This window comes from Lichenostomus cassidix, chromosome 15 (assembly GCF_008360975.1).
Source record: "Lichenostomus cassidix isolate B80296 chromosome 15, HeHo_3.0, whole genome shotgun sequence".
Taxonomy (NCBI): Eukaryota; Metazoa; Chordata; class Aves; order Passeriformes; family Meliphagidae; genus Lichenostomus; species Lichenostomus cassidix.
Window position 1 is genome coordinate 7359817 of NC_139496.1, and position 16974 is coordinate 7376790.

Consider the following 16974-nt stretch of genomic DNA (forward strand, 5'->3'; position numbering starts at 1 on the left):
CTCAGCCCTGGAAATGCTTTGATGGATATTATTAGGTCCGGAAAGCATTTGGAGCTCCTTTCTTCCGTACGAGCTGAACAAACTGCTATGGGATGAAAGAGGGGCAAATTGGAAGGGTCTGTGGATGCTGCAGGCAGGCTGCCAGGCTAAGGGAGCCCATGTTGTGCTGCTGTCTGCCACAGGGACAAAGCAGCCTTGGGGCCAGGGTTGCTGCCAGCCCCTGGGGAGGGGCAACATCTCTTACATACTCTTCTGCCAAAAGGCAGAGCTGTAGTGGGGCACCACCAAACTGATGCCAGTAAAGCCTCACCCCTCCTGACTGCATCCAACCCCACCCAAGACTTTGTCATCTTCTTAAATCCATATACCAGCTCCAGCAAATCCTATCCCCTTCCCCAATGTGCCCTCATCAAATCCTACAAGTGAGGGGAACAGCTTTTTTTCCCTCTCACAATGACCATTGCCCACTCCAGGACAGACTTGTTCATTTTTGCTCAGCCTTCCAGCATTGGGAGCAGGAGTCTCTCACCGCTTTGAAAGGGAAAGTGGATGAAAAGCAAAGCCAAGCCAAACCTTTGCTTTCTGAGGGACTGGAGCTCTGAGCTGTGTTTTGCCACTAACACAATCAAGAAATGACAGTGAGGAAATCTTGAGGAGTGAACAGCACTTGTGGTTATTGGTGAAATCCCATATTAGTAGAAAGGTCTGGTAAATGGAAGCAGGAGTCGCTCTGACTACAGCATCTGTTGGATGTGGAGAGTGGTTATGACTCTCCCCAAATACAATGCACATGTACTGGGGAAAATGACTGCTACAATAACAGGAATAAATCTTAATAGAGACTTGGGTGATAACAGACACCATAGGGGAGTTATCAAAATGAAAAACATATGGCAGTGTCTCTGCCAGACCTGCATAGAAACCCCCTGGAAGGACTAGCAGAGCTTGTACCTGAAAATGAAAAAACAGCAGAAGAGACAGTGACAAGGGAACAAGGCTGAGGGAACAAGATAAATTCTGTCATCATGCCCTCCTCAGAAGAGCAGTGTGTGTCAGTGCCCTGCCGTCTGTCTCCTTGCTGCACAAGTCCAGGTCTAAAAGCAGCCTGGTTTGACAAATTCTTTCCCACTTCTCTCAGGTTTGGCAAGGCAAAAGGCTGCAAGTCAGGCTGGACAGGGGCCATTTCTGATTGTGTTCAAACAAGACCTCAACCTGGATTGCTTATTAGCATAAGGTCCCATTTTCTCTGCCTTTTGGCAGCAAGTAGGGGCGAGGATGGCAGAGAAGGAATAGTGGAGGAGCAAAAAACTCAGGGCTCTGGAAAGTTCAGGCACAGCCCTAGCTGCGAGGGCAGGACGGATTTGTTTTCCTGCAGTTATAGGAGCTACAAACTGAGCCCAGACTTCATGGTATGGCAAAGAACAAACAAACGGGAAGCTTGGCTGGAACTGACAGTTTCTTGGCAGGAAGCAGCAAGAGACAGGACAGAGCAATGTTAAATGAAATTGCACCTTCTCCTAAGCACTTCAATGTTTTCAGCAGAGGTGAAACTACAGATTAGCCAGAGTACAGAAATCCAGCTTCACTTTGCTCCCCTCAGGAGCAGCCTGGCAGTTGATGGATAAACATAAGCACTACAGATACAGAGCACGTTGATGTGAGATGTGGGTATTGCTTGTTCTTTGGAAAGAAGGGAACAGGAGGCATTCCCTGGAGCAAGGGGAGGTGTCCAGCTTCTGCTGATCCCATACTTTGGGCTTAGGAGAGGGATATGTGGATTGGTTCCTAGGTACCAGCCATGCTCCTTGATTCTGTTGAAAGGTTGGTCCCACACCAAACCCTGACTGCACTGACCCCTGTGGCCATACAGTATTGGAGCAGAACCCAGGGCAGTGGGAGAGCCTTGAGCAGGGACCATCACCTCCTCCTCACTCTTGGAGGGGACTTTGGAGGCTACCATGATCCAATCCAGTGCCAACTTGACAACTGGGGATTAAATAGTGGAAAATTCAAAAGACAGCTGAGGAGGGGGCTTATATTAGTCACGACACTCAGCACGATAGCTTTAGATGACCAGGGTCACCAGCAGTAAACAGAGATGTTGTTATGGTAATAGAAACAAGACAGGGGTAGGAGGACCACAGAGCAGACCCTAAGTGCTTAATGCCTCTAAGCTGTCAGGGACTTTGCCTCTGGCTGTCATTATTTTAATTGCATCCTAAATCTGCAGCCACTGGTCAGAGCAGGTGTTTGAAGACAAGGGATGGATCTACTCTGGTGCCTGCCACAGCCAAGACTGAGCTGAAGAGAGAGTTGGATGTGATATTGGCTACACTGAGCATCCACATTTATGTAATCCAGGGTTACTAACCCTGAATGACTTGTTTGCTTACAGTCAAAAATCATCCCTGTCCAGGGGATGAGCAAAGAGGGGCCTGAAGCTCGGAGCGGGTCTGTTCCAGCAGCAGAGGGGCAGATCCTGTCCTTGTTTCCCCAGACTGGGACTCAGTCATGCCCATGGCTGGTATAGTCACTGGCACAAGACCCTGTCTCAGGGACAGGCAGAGACTGTCTGACCCCAGACAGGCTGCAGATGCCTTGTTTTGGCTCAAGCAAATGTACATCAGGCAAAAGAATTCAGAGATCAAATGGCATCTTTATACCAGTCCTGAGCAGAAGGTTTGCTTTATTGCACACTTAGTCACAATAAACCAGACAATAAAGCAGTAATAAATGGTCACCAAAAATTATTACAGAGTCCATAAAACAAAAACAGAGTTTAACAAGGACAAACGAATTGTTAACACTCCTCCTCTTCCCTGTCCCATAAAACATGTAAGGTTTTACAGGCGACGGGTGAATGCCAAGCTCCCCTGGCCTTGCAAGACAGGCAGTGTGATCATTGCTGCCTTTTGCCATGTGCGAGGTGACAAACCCCAAAATCCCATCTCCACTACAGCACCAATTCCCACTTCTGCTGCTGGCTGGGGACCCCTGCACAAGGCTGTGGGCTCCCCATGGCTGTGGGATGCTGCCCATGCCTCATATTTCCCCTTCACTGAGGCAGAGAGTGCTGCGGTGCCGTCAGGAGGCAGACAATAAAACCACGGGATGCTGTGCTGAGCTCTCGTGCTGAGCAAACAAGTCTTTCTAAAGGTTTAGAGGACCACCTTCACGAGCAGAATGACCCCCCATGTTTAAACCAAACAATCTTGACCTCTCTATGAGTTTTAGCCACATAAAAGCTCACCTCTTGGACTCTCCATTAGGTTTTATGATGTGCTTCCATATTTAAATGGACATGACTCACACCAGGGTTTCTGCCATGCATGTGAAGGAAAGAAAAGATGAATGCCAGATGTTACGTATGACTCACTTCAGGGAAAAAAAAAAGGGGGAGAAAAGGAAATTAAATGTTGGAATGGGCTTTCCCAGCTCCCCCTGCTCAGGTGAGCATCAGACTGGTATTTGAATTTTCTTTAAAAATGGAGCCTCCTCAGCCTGGCCACACTCCTGGCTGCTCTGCAAGCACTCAGCCCCCCCAGTTGGCCCTCCTCACAGCAGGGGCTTCAATTTTCTGTCAAAAGTCTTCTGGACAAACCTGGCAGCTGTCAGCACCTCCCTGTTTATTTGTGGAGCAGGAGGGGGCAGGAGGAGGAGGAGCAGAGAAGGGGTGGAGGGCAGCCTCTCTTTGAGGTGACACATTTCTTCACCCAGAAAACTCTGGGTAAGGCAGGCAGAATGGATGGGTGATGCAGAGGAGCTGCACAGGTTGGGGTGGTGTGGGTGGTGAGGAGAAACTTTTAACCACTGCAACTGGAAAAGCACCTGACAAGCTCCCCATGGGCTTAGGGCTCCTTTCCTCTGGGCTCCAGTGGCATGGGTAGGTAGGAAGGGCTCAGCAGCAGATCCCCTTTACAAAGTTGCGCCTGCCTCTCTGAAAAGACCTTCTGTCCCCACACAGACCCCCTGCAAATCATTGCCTTGACCACTCTGCTCTCAGTGGGCTCATCTGGCAGATTCTCACATTCCCAGCTCCAGGGGACAACGGCAGAGCCTCTGCCCAGGCAAGCATGAGATTCCCAGGCTTGTGCCACGGGTTAGCCCATTTCTGCACTTGGTGCTGTACATACACAGAACATGAACCATAGCTGTGCCATGACATTGAAGTCATGGCCAACAGGTCCTGCTCTCAGACCCTCAGCACCACCCATCGTGAAAGAAGGATCACTCCATCCATTGCATGTGTTCCAGAATGGGGAGATACAACCTTAAAAACCTAACTGGCTCTTATCAGGAGGCTCCTGATGCTCCATTGTGGCCTCTTCTCCCCACAGCTGGCCGGGGGACTGACACACAGACATGAAAGGGGTCCTGCTGCTCCCAACCAGGGCGGGCTGTCCCACTGCAGACAGATGAGGCTGAAACTCCACACTAAGCATACGTAAGGACATTAAGCTGTTGGAACTAAAGGATAATTTGAAAAGTATTTTTCTTAATACTGGCATTAGGTTTCCCCAGCTTTGCAGTTGGTAAAGAGAAAAAGAATGTCCTTACTAAGGAAAAGCAAGTGAAAGCTGAACCAGAGAGGAATTAGGGGTTGGTGGATGCTTGGAGCTGGGTCCCCTTGCTTAGCTCAGGGCACTGATCATGCTTGGTGTGCAAGAAGATCTGTTCCCAGCCCAGACTTGCAGAAACAACCTAGGGGTCACTGGCTTTCCCTCACTGGCAGACTACAACACAGCAAGAGGGAACCAATGTGGTCACGCTGTCCTGGGAGCAAGAGCATCCATGCTGCACCTGCCTGCACCAAGGGTAGGGCTGCATTCCCAGTGAGGCGCTGGAAATACTCAGTTTAAGCAAAATGTCCCTTTTTCCAGAAGATGAACTGAGAGACTTTTCATGTTTATATCACACCGAAAGTCCCCTTGGGTACCTGCTGAGCTCTGCAACTTCTTTATACAGCTGCTGAGTGACTCAATCGTGGATAGAGAGCACAGAACTCTGCAACCTTTACTTCACATTTTTAGGTGTCTGTCTTTAGCTGGGTAGATCAGTGCAGAGTTTATGAAAACAGGAGATCTGCAGCTACAGCAGCTGCAAGCGGTGTCTGGTGAGTTATGTTAGTTCTCAGCACTATCCTGTTCCCCAACCCACAGGGATGGCAGCCCTTCCTGATGCTCTGGGCTTGGCGAGTCACATCCCTATGGTGCAGCCTCTCTGCTGCCTCTCTGCATTCCCACCTCTGCCCCTGCAAAGGTCCCAGGGCTGCAGGCTCTGCGTTTGCTTCTGCTTCCTCTCCCTGCCTCTGCCTGCACAGGCCAGGGCAGCAGGTGGGATGTGGGGCCCAGTGCTGCATCCCGAGCTCCTGAGTGCAGGAAACTGGTAAGTCGGCACCTCAGGGACCACGGGGAGGCATCAGAAGAGCCCATGTCCCCTTAGAGGAATTCCTGTGCCCTTGCAAAATGCCCGTGTGAACGGAGGCAGGAAAATTAGCTGCAATATGGCTTTTTGTGATCACAGAGATATTGCGAAAGGAAGGAAAATAAAAAAAGGTTCCGTTTTCCTCTCGTTCCCCTTCCCCACCTCACTGGAAAGACTCAGGAAGTGCCCAGCCATCAGGAACAATGTGAAAAAAACCCAGTACCATTTTCCCTGGTGAACCTGGCAGGATACCAAGCAGAGACCATAACAGCCAGCAGGAGTTAGGCTCCCTCATGACTCTCCTGGAGAAACAAGTGTTGGGCTTCATTCAATTTTCCTCCTCATCCTTTGTGGAGCCCTGCTGCCATGTCCCCAGTGTGATGAGCAGGGATGTGTCCCTCTGCCTGGACATGTTGGGCATATGTGCAGCAGCAAGGGTTGGCATGGGGTCCGCAGTGAGCTCCCTGTCTCTGACCTGAGTGAGAAGCCATGGCTTGCGGAAGGACACATGCAGGTAACCTGATCAGCCTCTTAATTTCCACCTGTCCCTCAAAATGCCTTTTAACTGAGCATCAAGGCTGCCCAAAAGTTGTCCCATCCTGAACCACTAATGTTGATGCAGGCTGTGACAATGGCCAGAACATGTCCCTGGGAACATTCATCAAATTTTGCAAGAGCTGCAACCACAAGAGTGTCTGGGAGGAACCAAATTTACCACAAGCCACGTTCCTTCCCTTCCTGCCCTGCCCATCTGGAACAGCTGGGGGAAGAGGACAGGCAGAACCGGATGCCTGGGGTCGCAGCTCTTGTACATCCCTCACAGTGGGGTGAGGGAGAGGTCTATGACCAGGCTCCAACACATCCCCATGCTGGGTGTGGGGAGAGCCCAGGATACTGAGGAGCATCTGTGCTTCCAGAGAGCACGTTCCTAGGGGCAGACACCACGGCCTGGCCTGCTCCAGGGCCTCACACATCCCCTGAGCTTGTGTGCAAATGCTATGCTTCCTCAAATAGACGCTTTTCTGGGAATGTCCCATGGCCCCGAGGAGGCTCGGCTGGTTGGCATCAGATGACCAAAGCTGTTGCGTGCTCCCATTGTTCCCCAAGGCAGTTATTAATAGAGCACTGTAATAATAGGGGATATTTATAAAACACCTCTATGCCTGGGAATCCAGAGCAATCTGCAAACCTGTGCAGGTCTGCATGTCAGCCCTGAGCCTCTCTGGTGATCGTCACAAAGAGAAAACAAACCCTATATCCCACTGAATGGTATGAGAAATGCATGGGCTGGAGGGGCCACTGCAAAGGTCTGGTGCAAGATGTGAGCACCAGCACTGTGGTCCTGCAAGGGTGCAGGGGCAGGGACAGCCCAGGCCCAGCCACCTTCCTGCCAGCAGAGCGAAACAGGGGAAGAACAGGAGTCATAGATGTTCTTTCCCTGGTCCCAGCTTGTGCAGAAGAGAGATGCCACTAAAGAAATCAAAGCCGATACAGCCCATGCCCAAGCTCCCCAGGACTACCCATGGGGTAAGGGAGCAGCTGGCAAGGGGCCTGACTTGGGGCAATTGGTTTTATACTCTGAATTTTATAAGAAGGACCCATTTGCTGCCCTTCCTGACATCTGGGCCACAGACACCAAGACCAAACTCAGGTGACAGGGCCGAGGATCTGTGCTTAAAGAGTGGAGTTTCACACTTGTGCAACCTGTGCAAATCTCCCAGGTCCTGTACAGGAGAATGAACACTTTTGCTTAGCTTTATAGATGGAAAAATCAAAATGAGATGCAGCATTCAGACAGAGTAAGGCCAGACCCTCTGTGCATCATGAGCTGGGGCAGGGTGCAGTGCCACGCACTGGCACCACACACAGGCAGCCCACACAGCCAGGATGGGGACTGGACAGAGAGGAATGCAGGTAGCCTTGCTGTTGGGCTGTTCCATCAGGATCATAAAACCAAACAAATCCAGTCCTCCCCCCAGCCTCGCTTGAGGAATTAGAGAAATGAGGCCATTTATGTCTTCACACGGGCGACTGAGCCTGGCAATGACCTTTGGTCACTTCGAAGCAGGGCTGGATTTGAAATGTGAACCAGAGACCAGGAGGTGAAAACCTCCATATCCCATTACAAATCCCTGGGGATGCCCAAGGCTTGTCAAGCCACAGTGCTTTGCTTCTTATTTATTACTATTTGTCTATGATTGTAGCCATTGCTAGGGCTGGTGTTACTGCTTGGGCAGTGGTCAGCTGCAGAGTGGCCTCTAGGGCCAGCCCATCTCCCAGCAAAGCCAGAGGCTGGGACCCTGGGGCTGGAGTGGTCACGGTGTCACTCCTTGCTGCTGGAAAAACACATTGGTCCTTCCATGGCAGCAAGCACAAGCAGAAGCATGACAGTGGGTGACACAGTCCCCCACCTAGTCACAGCCATGAGGAGGTGAATTCATCCTTTAAGGTAATGAAGTATACAGTCCTACACAGTAAGAGATCCAGGTAAAAACTCCCTGAACCATGCTGTAGTGAAATTAATTCTACCTATTGTATATTCAATATTTTAAACTGGCTTATTCCCAACCAGACAGCACTTGCTGTTAGATTATTGGTGCTCTAAGATAGGAAAATCCTCTGTCTGGTTTGAGCTTGTCCTCTGAAACAACTGCACAACACCTGCATTATTCACCAGAGGTTTGACTGACTTAAGTTATCTTTTATCCAAAGAGATCTCTAACCCACTGAGTAACCAAAGCTTCATGAGAAAAGCCAGTTAAGGACAGCATGCATTTCTTAAAAAAAATATCCTATCTCTATAAACAGAACATTTCCTTCCATCCCTTTTAAGCCTGCTTCACCCCACTCCTCTCCATTAATCATCTTATTTCTACTTTTGTAGTCTAAGAAGTATCAGACAATTTTGCAGATCAGTAGCTAAGGCAAGCTGCTGGGTGGTCAGAGAGAGCCTCCCCAGAGCAGCTTTGCTGGCTCTGCCCTCCAGACACAAGGGCAGGTTCCCACAGCTCAACAATGGGATTTGGAAGAAGATGTTTTATAGAAGAAGTTTTAGCACCCCTGTGTGGCATCACTCTGCTATGTGAGAGCTGAGCAGCACAGGGAATATCTGCCTGAAGCTTTGAGGAGCTCACAGCAGCCTGGGTCTGCTGATGGAAATGTGAGTCTGTCGGTAGGCCAAGCCCAAACCATTTCCCAATTAACAGTTCAGCCTCTGGGGAAAGCCACAAACCCACCTCCCAGCAGGGATGGGTACCACAGGGCTCTCTGACATGGAGTTCCTTAGACGTACAGCAAAGTCTCTTGAAATGGGAAAGAAAGCAGCATATAGAGAGCATGCAATGGTAAACCCACACAGATTCATGTGTCTGGCTGTGACATTAAATGCTTTACAGCAGAAGTGATGATAATTAATTTGCTTATGATGTGGGACAGCTGATGGAGGAGCTGATGCTGCCAGGATTCAGTGAAGCTGCACTGAATCCATGCAGACTACAGGCTCTGCTTATGAGACAGGATGGGTTACTTCCCAAAAGGACTGTGGTGATTTAGGAGGTGGAGCCCCATTTTCAAAGATGAGAAAGTTTTTAAGTGCATGTTTGCTGAGTACCCACAGGTTTGCCATCTGAAGGTATCCAGACACCGGCTGCTGATGGAGAGAGAGAAAACAAAGACCAGTGAAGATGAATAAATCAGAGCACTACTGGTCCTGACCTGCTGACTGGTTTATTAGTTTCACCAAGCATTATCTGCATTTCATAGGAACCCTTACACACTTCTGCAGATGTGATGCAGGCTGCCAAAATGCTTGCACTCTCGTGAAAACGCACCAAGGGTGCATTTCTCCCTGAATCTCAGTGGGCTTTATGCTGTTAAGCCTGTTCTGGAAACAGCAGCCAAGAAGCTGCGTTTCTCCAGTGTCCAGCTGAAGTGCATTAACTCCAGGTGCAGGTAGAAGTGTGAAAAGCAGCTCCAGCAGCTCAGCTGATGGGGGGGGGGAATGTGTGTGTTGATGGTGCCAGATCCCACCTCCATTCTCAGCCTTTTGCTACTGGGAAGTTCCCTTCCCCTCAAGGCTGTCCTGCTCGGTACTGCAGCACGGCCTGGGAACAGTCCTGTCACTCTGAGCAGCTCTCCAAGTCCCTGCTGCCAGCAGAAAGAACCTGTGAGGGGTGAAACAGTGCCAAGCGCAGGCTGCTCAACAGACCAAACACATTCTGAGGGTTATTCATCAAGAATAGAACTACAGAAAGAGAAACACAGGACTGTAAGGAAGGGCAGTGCAGGTCTAGAGCTGAATAATGGAAATTCCCAAGAATGGGGCTCGCTGGTGGCTCTTCACACATGAAGTTCATCCAATAAATTGAATTGTCCTGTGCAACCTTTCCAGTATAGCAGCCTTTCCTTCAGTAATAGGATTAACTTTAGGCTCAATCTTTGTATGCAGTGCTGAATTATTCAGCCTTGGTGCACTATCAGAGTCTGAATTTCCCATTTTCCTTTTGCTTTCTTTAGCAGAACATTTTGTGGCAAACCTGAAATGACAACCTTAGTGAACACACAACAGAAAGTTTTAGGTTTCACTGAGACACAAGTTAGTCAAGTATAAATAATGTTTATGCTGTTTATGGTCCTAAAACTTAGATTGGCTTCTAGTTAAAATTACATATGTGTTCCAAGTGTTTGTTTTTGTTACTTGTGTCAGGACTAGAATCCAAAATACCTAGGACTACATAACAGCTTTGGGAATATCACATTTTCAGCCCAATGGCTGAGTTGTGCTGTAGTGATTTTAGACTTTTTGAAAACACGGACAAAGAATAAATTGGCTAAGTAGAAAAAAATTAAATGTAAAATCTTTTTGAAACAAACACAGTATGCAGCAGTTGCAAAATCCACAGAAGCTTCTTTTCTTGGTGTTCCTGTGCTGAGAGCACTTATTTTTCAATGTCAGGTTTAGAAATTTCCACCTTATTTCATGCTCTGATGAACCTACAAGAGGTTTGTCTGCTCTGAGGTGAAGCACTATGCTGTGCCAGAAGAGGCAATAGCTCTGCAGATGAGTTGGAGCAAGAAAACATGTTCAGCTCTTAGTGCAGCTCTCTTGTTGTAAAGAGAGGAGATCTTGGCACATGACAGGTTTTCTCTATGGTTATTTTGAGTCCAAAGGCTTGTCCAAACCTCCAAACCTCCTTTGGCCTGGCAACTGAATCAGCTTTGGGCTCCTTTCCTGAAAATCTGAGTCTTTGCAAAATCTTTTGTCCAAGGTTGGACAAACCACCTCTGGGTTCCTGAGGGAGCCTGGGCATCAGCCTGACTTGTCTAATTTGTGGAGAGAGTGGAGCTTTAGCAGGTGGCCAAGCTGATGCTATCAAATCAAAGTGTCAGATTGCAGGGGGAACAGCCTGCCCTGGCAAGGGCAGCAGGCTGGGCTGGGTGCTGCTGTCACTGAGAGCAGGTTTTTGGCTTAGCGAGTTCGGCAGGCATCCGGCAGGTATTCATAGTGTCTGTGGGGGGCTGACCCAGACTAATCTGACCTCCAGCATGTAGGGAGCATCAGGGAAGGGCTGTGGTTTTACTGTCATATCCAGTAGGAAAAGCTTAGTAGTTTTGGAAGGCAGACCCTGCCTTGTCCCCAAAGCAATGTGCTGTGTCCCTGTGAGCAGGGGGTGGCAGGGAGGGCACAGCAAAGAGCTACTTAGCTGACCCCAGCTTTACTTACAGAGTTTTTCAATTAAAGGAAATCCAGGGTACAATGCCCAAATAAAAGTAATGCTGGATGTGGCTGAAGAGAACAAGACTTTGTGAGAGTAATTTGGGGCCCCAAATGAGGGGTCTCATGCTGGTTTTGTGTGGGGTGAAACGGTCCCAGACAGGTCCCACCACAGCCCTCACAGTGCTTCCCCACAGGACCCTCTCTGCAGACAATGGGAGAATAGGTGCAATGTGGGACAATGACAGATTTTCAGTGTATTTCTGAAAGTCTTGGCTTAACTTCCTCTGCCTGGAATTATCAGGGCATCTTTGGATATGTGACTCTTCATCTCAAGTGTTTGCACTGCCTCCAACAGGCACAGTGGGTGCTCACTGCAGAGACATCAGATTCCATTTCAAGGCCAAATTGAAGTGTGGGTAATTACATTTCCCCATTTAAACTGCTGGTCAGTCTCAGCTGGATAAAATGTTCCCTTCCTGGCTGGAACTGTTGCCATGTCCTGAGAAACAGCTGCTGTGACAAAGTTAGGGGGCAGCTGCTGCGTGGAGAGGACTGACGTATCAGTGGCACACGGCCGCCCGAGCCCAGGTACCGTGTGGCAGGAGCCAGTGCTGCCGAGGGCTCACTGGTGCACTGGGAGCCCCAAGAGCCTCTCTGGGTTTTGGAATAGCTTGAACCAGTGCCTGGCTGGTGAGAGGGTGGAGGGCTAGAGAAAGGCTCAAAGCCAAGTGCGAGTGGGATTTGTGAGGCTGGGTAAGGGGCTGTCGTTGCCCCCAACACTGCCTGCAGTGCTTGATTTGGGACAGTGACACTGGTCTGGGTGCCTGTGCTCCTCACAGAGCACGCTGCCCCCATGACAGGATTCTGACATGGCTAGGTCTGCAAATGAGATCAAGTCCAAAGACATCTGAGTCAAAGACAAGCTGAGTCAATGGCCCAGTTTAGGGAAAGCTGGTGAAATACAGACTTGGCCCTTTTCCTTTCCTGCAGCCCTGATGAAGTGCGCAGTCTCTCAAGTAGGTCTTTATAACTGATCAAAGCATCTGTGTGGCTTTTCAGAGGACTGAGCCTCCACTCACAACCCAAGGTCCAGTTAATTAATGTAGCTTGTTAAATAAACAAGTGGCTATGCAGAGCTGCAGCACTGTGACGATGGAGAAGATCCGGTGTTCTCTTCCCACTCCAGCGCCAGCTGTTGATGGACATCTGTCTGTAAAACACTGGGCCTTTTATTGTTTTTAATGCAAGAAATGCCTTTTCCTGGAGACCACCACTGAATACTGCTTTGCTAGAAAGGCTCCTTCACAATCCAAACAGAGAGCAAGTGAGCATAGAGGATCCATTACCCAAAAACTCAACAAAATCTTCCTCACCCATGAAAAGTGTATGCACAGCGGAGGACGGTCTTGGGGATGGGGCTTGGAGGAGGGGGGAGCTGTTCCTGGAGGGTGGTGCTCTGGGACCCACCAGAGGAAAATACTTCCATTTTTCTATCCGATAACTCTACTGCCTGGCTAACAAAAATAATCCCTTATTAAAGATAACAGGAATCTGGCTTGTATAATGCATTCAATGAGATTGATGTGTTCCAGTTTTCAGAGTTTCTATACCTTCAGAGAGACTAAAAGCCACAATATTGGCATGATGGTGGGGACAAGCTCTTTTGAAGATACAGTTTGGGTTTATGATTTTGTGTGTGCTTTTGAATCACAGACTTAAATTTGATCTCAGCCATCAAAATAGAGTTGTCAAGGTCTTAACCTGCCTGAACAGGTTACTCATTCAGCCTTGCATGGCAGTCAAGGGGTGCACACGTGTAACCACCTCTTTTTTACCAGGGGCATGGAGCCACCTATCTGAATTCTCATCCTTTTATTAGACCAGAGATTTGTTTTACTAAGAAAACATGGAAAATGCAAATGCCAGTAACATATTCCTTTAACTGAGCCAAATTCCACATTCTCTTATGCTCTCAGATACCTTTACCAGCAGCAGTATTTTGTCTAGTGTGCAAAAAGCACAGGGGGCTCTTGGAGCAAGAAAGCTCAGCAGAGCCATTGCTACTGTCCCCCTGGAGCCCCTCGCTGTGAGACACAGGCAGCCTGAGGGTTATAAAAGCACTGAGCTGCCACAAGTCACCTACAGTCACCTTCATGCTGGCACATATCCCTTGCATCTGTTTTGTGTGGGAAGAGGTGATTTCAGCCTGACAGGTAAAATCAGGCATTCTTACAGATCAGTCCTGGAGGAGACATCGGTGGTGAGATAGATGCTAATTGCTGATGAGAAATGGTCCATCAGAACTGGTAATGGCCCCAGCTCTGAGGTGGTAAATAACCCCAGTGCTTTTCTGGCAGTAAAGCAAAAATCTGTTTTTGTGCAATGGTCAGCAGAGGAGAACTCAACTGGAGCAACCTGGGCTATGTAGAGGGGCTCCCAGGGAGAAGGTTAATGCAGGGGCTGTTTTACAGACTCACAGGATTGTGATCCATTTTTGAGCCCAGAAAAGGTCTGCTTCAGTATAGGAAAGTTCCACCCATCTCAGAATAGCTTTGGTTTTCTGAACACAGTTTGATGTCATCAAAGATGATTTCACCCTTTGTCTCTTCATGGGTGAAATTGCAGCTGAGTGACATTCTCACGTTATGCAGGGACAAGTGCAGCAGAAATTCCTCCAGCTGAGAAGTGCTAAATTGCAGGGTCACCTTGTCAGTGTGGTGAGGAGATCCCCTTTTGGCTCCCACCAAAGCAGGTTTGAGAGAGGTCTCAATCCACGTGGCTCCTTCCTAGGACTTGGCTCTTCCCCCTGAGCTCCCTGCACAATGGCAGGACTGTGAAAGCACAGAACCCAGATGTCCATCTCCCAGCTCTCTTCATTCCTGTTTTCCATAGATGAAAAGCATGGTTTCATCCTGGTAACACCCAGGAGCTGGCACATTTCAGCCTGGAGTTATTTCTTTTTTTTTCTCTAAAGAGCAGTGATAAAAATAACCCCCCGGAAAAAAAAAATCAAGCACTTGAACCCTTGAAGGCCTGACGCAACCTTCCCTCACAGAAGCTCCAGGGCCGACAATACCCTAATAAAGATCTGAGGTATCACCAAGAAAAATAGGAAGCAGCCAAAGAAAAAAAAGGTCACCGCAAGCTTGCTGTAAACACCCTTGCTTTGCACGTATCTTGGCTGTGCTGATGTGATTGCTAGCAGGCCAGTGTGACGCTGCATTTTCACTGCTACAGGTATTTATTTTACACTCTGGCTCTGAGTCTGAGCCTCTGAATGTAAAAACAATCAGAAGGCTGAAGTGTAAATTCTCCCTGCTGATTTATTTACTGTTGTGTTTTTATAGCACCACATGGCTCTAAGTTTGCACTGGGCCCATTCAACCAAAACCCATGTCATACACTTCCAGAGAAATGAATGACTTTATAAATTCTCTACAATAATAATCCCACGTACAGGAATGCATGCAGAGAACACCCAGACGGGGCTGGAATGTTTTAAGAATATAATATTGTGCTTTTTTGGTCAGGGAAACACATTTCTCTCAGGAATATGTGGTGTGGCCCAGGCTCCAGCCCTGTCTGCCTACCACCTGTAATAAGCCCTTTGGGAGATTTTAGTTCAGGCCACCCAAACTGTGAGCTGGGCAAAGAGACATCAGCACTACGAAGTTAACAGCCTTAATGAAGCCCGGCCCAGAGGAGACTCAAAACATCCACAGTAGGGGAAAAAAAAGGAAAGAAAGAAAACGCTTTGATAGGAAAAACATCTGATCCATGTTCTCTAATCTTTGCTTTGTTAGCTAAAGCATCTTTAAAGGGCTTAATACCCCTGGAACAGGGATCTCGTTCTCTCCCCTTCAGAAATACCAATGAGAAAAGCAGGAAACTGCTTCCAAAATGGGGGGACTCTAAAAGAAATTAAGTTTATCTTGAGCAATCTGACTGCCTTTTTTTCACAAGCTATTTTTTCCCCCCTGTTGTGTGGGTGAGCAACAGTTTTCTCCAGGGAGAGAAAGCAGCTCCTCGTGCCAATCCTGTTGATGGAAAGGGAAGGCAGTGAGGCAAGGAGAGGGGAAAATTTATCAAATAAAGGCACAAGAAAACAAGAGGGTTTACATATTAAATCCAACAGGAATGACACTCTTATGGTGTGGCAGCCTGAGGAGTGAGTGTGCTGCACACTGGGAGGAGGGAAGCAGCAGGCTGGGCAGCAGCACTCCAGTCACCAGCTGGGAGAGGGATTGGTGCAGCCCTGGCAGTGGAGGCAGCAAGGGCTCAGCTGGGCAGAGGTGGTGCTGATGGTTGCACATTACATTGTCTTTGCACTGCTCTATCCTCCTTGGGAAGAGGAAACCTTCCCAGGGTCTCAGTGTTGGGAGCATGTGGGCAGGCACAGTCCATGTCTCTGTAGCACAGCTGATGGCCAAGGGGCCACACCTTGGTGCAGCAGAGCATGGTCAGCCCAATTTTGCTGCCAGCAGACCTGGTCAGTGTCACCCGGTGACACTCTGGGGACTGTGGGCCACACTTGCTCCTGCCCCAGAATGTGGTGGTGGGAGCAGGGATGTCTCTGCAACCTGTGAGGCTCGGCCAGGGAGCAATCACCAGGACAGTGGTGGTGGCTGCTGCTGCTGCCATGGGAGTCCCTGCAGCCAGGCTGGACCTCTGATGGTGATGGCTGTCCTCCCTGATGGCCACCCTTCCCCAGGGCAGCCCTCCATGCCGGGCCATTCTGCAGCCCCACTCCAGTCACAGCTGTTACGAATGATAAACCCTCTCATCTCCACAGACCCGGCTAACCCAGAGCCTAGAAGGGAAACATCTGAATAAGCTCCTGGCGCTGCTCATGAAATTCCTGGACATAGTCCATGCTAAGATCTTTTTCTCTGTAGCAGAGTATTTTCCTTTGCACCTCAGGGATGTTACAACAGCTGTTTGTAAACAGTTTGCATCCAAAGTTAGCAGAAGGGTGAGTGGAGGAATCATGTATCAACTTTGTCCTCTTGAACATCTAAAAACTGTTGCAGCTACATTAGCAATGTCACGGCAGATTTAAGAAGTTGGTTAAAAATGCCAGTAGCCATCAGGGAACCACCCATGCCTGCCCACACACAACCGGGCTGGAGCAGCCCTGTGGGATGCAGCCCTGAAGGTGCCTGCCTGCTGGAGGCACACGCTGCCTCTGCTTGGGATGAAATTCATCTCAGAGCCTGTGGTCAGCTAGAATCCAGCAGAAGGAGGTTTTGTGGGGATAGAATGAGGCAGAGGCCGATAGGAGCTGTTGGAGCCAGAAAGCTGCAGGACAAGTATGTGCTGAGGAGGCTGTGTGTGGAGCACTTCGGAAAACCTGGTGTTCCTCTGCTAAATGCTAAGGTGGCTGTGGGGTGGCATAAAGCAGGACTTGGACCTAAGCCCTGACACCCCTGTCCATGCTGCCTAGCACCTCACAGTATCCAGCCTTGGAAACAAGATACAGACCCTGAGCCCCTCCCTGTTCTACTTTCCACCAGGAGACCCTGCTGTGAGCCACCTGAGTTTTGCACTGAAAGGAGAAAAGCTGCAAAAAAATGTCCATAAACACCCTGCACCATAATGGGGGCAAGATAAAATCTTGTCATTACTGCATATAGGATATTTGGGTTTCGGAAAGGTTTTTGTTTTCCTATAAAGCCTGAAATGGACCGGCCCCTGTGAGAGCTCAGCCCTGTTGCACGAAGCAGTTACTCCAGTGATCCCTGGAGACCTCAGCTGGTGTAAAAAGGGGCTCTGCAAGTCTCTGTAGCCCTGATGCAAGACCTCAAATTTAGGACAGCTGAGCCTGTCACCCTCAG